This window comes from Acanthisitta chloris, unplaced genomic scaffold (assembly GCF_000695815.1).
Source record: "Acanthisitta chloris isolate BGI_N310 unplaced genomic scaffold, ASM69581v1 scaffold9172, whole genome shotgun sequence".
Lineage (NCBI taxonomy): Eukaryota > Metazoa > Chordata > Aves > Passeriformes > Acanthisittidae > Acanthisitta > Acanthisitta chloris.
This window is the reverse complement of record NW_008658777.1, coordinates 1-5,713: the sequence shown is the minus strand read 5'-3', so window position 1 is coordinate 5,713 and position 5,713 is coordinate 1.

The following is a 5,713-nucleotide window of genomic DNA, read 5'->3' as shown; positions in this document are numbered from 1 at the left end:
AATAAAAGAAAAGAGACGTGTTACAAATTGCCTACAAGCTCAGGCAATGCATATTCTGTTAGATGCTGCAAAAAAAAAAAAAAAAGGCTGAATTTAGGGCAGAAAACTTCAACACATGCCATCAGCATTGTGTAAATGTTACCCAGCTAAGCTGGAGAGGCACTTTGAATTCTCCTCTCCAAAAAACTCAGCTCTTTCACAGGAAAAGGCTCCAGTGCAGATGTTTCCCATTGGCAGAAGGTGCAAAATATGTCCTTAATTAAGCAGCTTTTTTGCTGTCATTGCTGGGGATTCAGAGCCCTTTGCAAAGCAGCTCTCAGCCTAGCAGCAACTTTCTTTGGAGCTGGTTTATCCTGCAGTAGTTGTGGTAGTTTTCAGATTGACTCCAGGCTAAGCAGTGGTAGCACCTGGAAAAACCACACCAGAGAAATATGAATGTTTAGCTCAGCCCAGCCTGAATTCTGACTCCTCACAAACAGCTCTGCTTTCTTCAGATGAATTGTGGTTTAATTTAAACAGATGTTACTGCATGCAGCTAAAAAAAAAAAAAAGAGCTCTAAACCCCAAGATAGTTTAGAAGACTCTGGAGAAAGATCCTAGTTTAAGAATCTGGGAGTAGAGTAGGAAAACTGTTTAGCATCTCTATAATCAGCTCCTAAAGATGACATTGAAGTGCTTTCAAATTTATCCTGAACACAGGCTGAAAGGAATTGCTTTAGGGTTCCTACTTGCCAGATTTCTTCTGGATTCAACCACCCACAGAGGTGGAATTTCCTTGGCTAGAAGCTGGAGAGGTGTTAAAAAAGCATTAAATGTGCACAGGGAGAAAAGGTTGAACGTGGTGTGTTGGGTGCTTGGAGCTGCAGGAAGGAATCCCATGTGGGATGAGTCCTAAGGACAGGATGGTGTTGGGAATCATCCCTAAAATGGGTCAGTTTTGAGGTTTTATACCTCACTGAGGTGGTGCTGAGGCTCAGGATTGCTCTCCAGCCCAGTGGGTGCTTTGGGGGTGTTGAGCAGGAGGGCAGAGATCAGAGCTGAAAGGAAAAAAAACCCACTCCAAGTAGCTTGGAAAAGCCACTAGGATTGGAGAGACTCTTAGTTATGTAGAGTAGGACAATGGCTTTGCCTTCAGCAGGGTGATTTCCTGGAGAATCCATGTGTTTTGCTGCTAGTTGTGTTCTTGTGCAAGTGAAGAGTCTCCAAATTGCTTTCCTAGCAATGTGCTCTGGGTTTCATAGCTCCAGTTTGCCTCCCAAGTGAATTGTCTTCACCTTTCTGTCTCACCAACCTCAATTTTGGTTGGGCTTTTCCCTCTCTCTTGCTTTTAGGTCTATCTTCACCTTTTCTTCTTTCACTTCCTCAACTGTTTTATACCATTCTTCCAACCCAACCTGGAATGATTATTGACACGGTTGGGGCAACCACAACCTCCCAGTGCCTCACCAAGACATATCATGGAATGGTTTGGCTTGGAAAGGACCTTAAAGCTCACCCAGTTCCATCCTCCTGCCATGGCCAGGGACACTTTCTACTAGCCCAGGTTGCTTGGAGCTGTTCTCCTCTCTCCCAGCTCCCAACTGCAGGAACTGGGATTGGTTTAGCAGCTCACCGGTTGGGGCAACCACAACCTCCCAGTGCCTCACCAAGACATATCATGGAATGGTTTGGCTTGGAAAGGACCTTAAAGCTCACCCAGTTCCATCCTCCTGCCATGGCCAGGGACACTTTCTACTAGCCCAGGTTGCTTGGAGCTGTTCTCCTCTCTCCCAGCTCCCAACTGCAGGAACTGGGATTGGTTTAGCAGCTCACCCAGTTGGTTTGCAAAACCCTTTCTGACCTGCTCTGGGCACACGTGTGTGAGTGCAAATAAATGTGTTTGCTGGGAACATCTGCAAAAACACACACTGGGGAAGGAAAAGTACCACTCCTAATCCATGGTGGTGCTGCTGGAAGTTTGTTATTCCAAGGGTTAGCTCACAGGAATAACACCAGGCTGGTTTGCAGTCACTCTGTCCCACTGGAGGATTAGGCTGCACTCATTAAGGCAGAATTCCCTACGGTGTGAGGGATGATATTCCTCCTCCTTGGAGGTTGTTATATCCTCCTGGAAAGCTGCATCACACAAACTTGGGATGTTCAACCTCCTCCAGGCTGAGCTCTGAACCTTCAGCAGCCACAAAGCAACACCTAGGGATTCATTTCTTTTAGATGACTTTTTTTGCTGTTTCATTGAAACAGATGTTACTATGTGTAGAGAAACAAAACAAAAAAAAAAGATTTAAAGCCCAAGATAGTTTAGAACATTATAGAGGAAAATTGATATTGAGGGGCTGGAGCAGGTCCAGAGAAGAGCAATGAGGTTAGTAACCACAGTAGGGTTGGACTTGATGATCTTGGAGGTCTTTTCCAACCTGGTTGATGAAAAATCCCAGTTTAGAAATCTGGGAGTGTAGTAGGAAAATTCTTTATCATCTTTATGAGGATATATTTATGTCTTTAAGGAGATCCTCCTGCTTGGAGTTGCTCATGCTCTTCAAACTTGGATCTTGTTTCCTGTTCTCTGAGTGTGTGTCAGCTCTGGATTTTAATGTAGGACCTTTTTGTAGGGTCTTTATTGATGTGTGTCATGAACTGATTGTGTGTTGGATGAAAAGAGAAATAAACCAGAGAGAGTTAGATACAGTTACATACATAGTTATAGATACACACATAGCTCTACTTGTCAGTGCTGGTTGTACTAAATACAGATTGTTTAGTCATCATAATTTCATTTTAATTAATTAATTTATACTGCTAGGGCTAAAAGAATCACTTTTTCTATTTAATTTTCTTGGAGTGTTTTTGGGAACCATGGAAATACAGAATGGTTTGGGTTGGAAAGGACCTTAAAGCTCATCTCATTCCACCTCCTGCCATGGGCAGGGACAAATTCCACTAGCACAAGTTGCTCCAATCTCCATCCAACCTGGCCTGGAACACTCCCAGGGATGGAGCAGTCACAGCTTCTCTGGGCAACCTGTGCCAGTGCCTCAGCACCTCACAGGGAGGAATTTCTTCCTCATATCTAACCTGAATTTCCCTCTCTGTTTGACCCATTCCCCCTTGTCCTGTCACTGCAGCTCCTGATGAGCTGAGTAAGCTCTGGTTGCTATGAAAGGCCAACACAAGGTCTGTGGAGCAGCCAACTGGGGCTGGCCAGGAGCCTGGGACTTGTCATGCTTCACATCTCTATTTAGCTTCCTCCTCCAACCCCAGGCAAAGGGAAGAGATAAGGATAACAAAGAACTTCCCAAGGGAAGTTGTTGAATTGCAGCTGGGAGAGAAGATGCTGCACTTGTCCATCTGATCCCCAGGCAAGGTAGCTTTGCCTTCCAGAATGCATCAAGGGGCTGAAACCTAAACCCAGTGTGAATTGCTTCAGTTGAAGTAGCTTTGAGAAGGGGCCACAGCCTAAATTTGGGAGCTGTGCTCAGCTGAGCCCTTTCCTGAAGGGAAGACCCATGGATCTGGGTCTTGTGCCCTGCAGAAATTGCTGTGTCCTGGCAAATGTTGGAGCAGCAAACTCCTCAACATTGGGAGCTTATTGCAGTGGCTTCCTCATCCCTGGAAGTGTCTTATCCATGGTTTACCCCAGGATTTTAATCCAAGGGGTTTAATCCATGGAAGCATTAGCCCTGGTGCCCAGGGCAGGGCTGAATCTCCTGGGGCAGAGGGAGGAGGTATCTAAGCTCTTACTCAAGTGTTGGTAATGTTTTTATTGCCTTTAACAGCACTGGAAAAGGGCCCAGTGGGAATTGCCCTTGTGCTGGCTGGAGAGCTGCTCCCATGGAACTGGGAAATCTTGCCCCAGTGGGATGGGAGTGTGCCTGAGGAATGCTCTCTGGGCACTGGAGCATGGAGCTGGGAGAAGGCAGAGTGTAGGATTCCTGTTTCAAGTGGCTGAACAGCAACTGTTTGGTGCTCCTGGCCCTGAGCCAGAGGTGCCAGCTGTGGGCAGAGGGATAATGGTCTTATCTTCCCAAGGGATTCCAAGCCAGATGGAGCGTGGCTGCATCTCCAGGCACAAAGGACTCACAGCCACCACTCCACACTTGCCTTTTGTTGTCTGGGCCAGGGTGGGAGCAGGAAAGCTGCTGTTCCTGGTGGTGTCTGAGCTGATCTATTGTTTGGATGGTTTGTTGGAATTAAAGAGAGGATTTGTGCTGGCAGGAGCTGAGTTTGGATTCAGGAGATGAATAGGCTCTTAGTTTCACCTGGTGAAGTGGCTGAAGGAGGAAAAGCTCAGTACTGGGAGCTTTGGGGGATTAGGAGAAGGAGGGAGAGGGACTTTGTATGCAGGCAGATAGTGCCAGGAGAAGGGCAAATGGGTTTAAACTGCCAGAGGACAGGGATAGATGGAATATTGGGAAGGAATGAGGGGGCTGAGACGCTGGCCCAGGTTGCCCAGAGAAACTGTGGCTGCTCCATCCCTGGGAGTGTTCCAGACCAGGTTGGACAGAGCTTGGAGCAACCTGTGCTGGTGGAAGATGTCCCTACCCATGGAACCAGATCAGCTTTAAGGTCTTTCCAACCCAAACCATTCCATGATGATTCTATTGTGCAATGAAACTGTTGTTTCCTTCTCAGCCTCTGTCTCTCTACTCCCTTCAAGACCTAAGAAGTCCTTAAAGTTCTGGAAAGGGCTGAGTCAGCACCTAGCAGGAACATGCCTGAAAGCCTTAAATATATGTTAATGCAGTGATGGAGTATCATCTTCCAGCCTGAAGTACAGGCTGGAGAGCCAGGAGACCTGCAGTGTTTCCTTGGCTTCTCCAGTGACTTCATGCAATAGGTTTTGAATGTTTTGTCTTGGATCCTTTTGAATGGAGAGCTCAAAATATAGAGTATGACATCATTAATGAATCTGGAGGGTATTAGAGGGTGTGAGGGGAGGAATGAGCCCTCCAAGAAAAGGAAAATCCAGCCCAAACCAAACCTCCTGCAAGCAAAGCCTGGATTTTTTCTCAGGGAGTTCAGCATGTGCAGTTTGCTCTGAGACTTGGGGAGGGGGGAAATGTGCCCAGATGTTGGTCGTAGCAGCAGAGCAGTGGCTTTGCTGAGATGTTTTCCATGGTAAGTTTTGCTCTTGTGGCTTCTCTGAGCCACCAGGAATGTGTGTGTGCAGTTGGCTCCTACCTGACACTGCCCATGTTTGCTGCTCTGAGTGAAGCTGTGGCTGAGTCACCAGAGCTGCAGTTGAAGAGGAGTGAGAGTTTGCTTTGATAGTGGAGCTGTCAAACATCTTGGAGCTGAGGAGAGAGATCTCTAGAGGAGCCAGGAGAGACTAAATCCAGGATTCCTGGGGCTGTTGTGCTGTGCAGTGAAAGAAGTGGTGTACAACCTTCTGTGCAATCCTCTAGACTCATCCTGTGTTGCTGCTGGTCTTGGATCCCAGTGAGAACTGGCCCTGATGGTTCATATGGACCATAGAGCCATGGAACTGGTCTTGAATCCCAGTGAGAACTGGCCATGATGGTATGGGTCATAGAGCCATGGAACTGGTCTTGGATCCCAGTGAGAACTGGCCATGATGGTATGGACCATAGAGCCATGGAACTGGTCTTGGATCCCAGTGAGAACTGGCCATGATGGTATGGGTCATAGAGCCATGGAACTGGTCTTAGGTCCCAGTGAGAACTGGCCCTGATTGTATGGACCATAGAGCCATGGA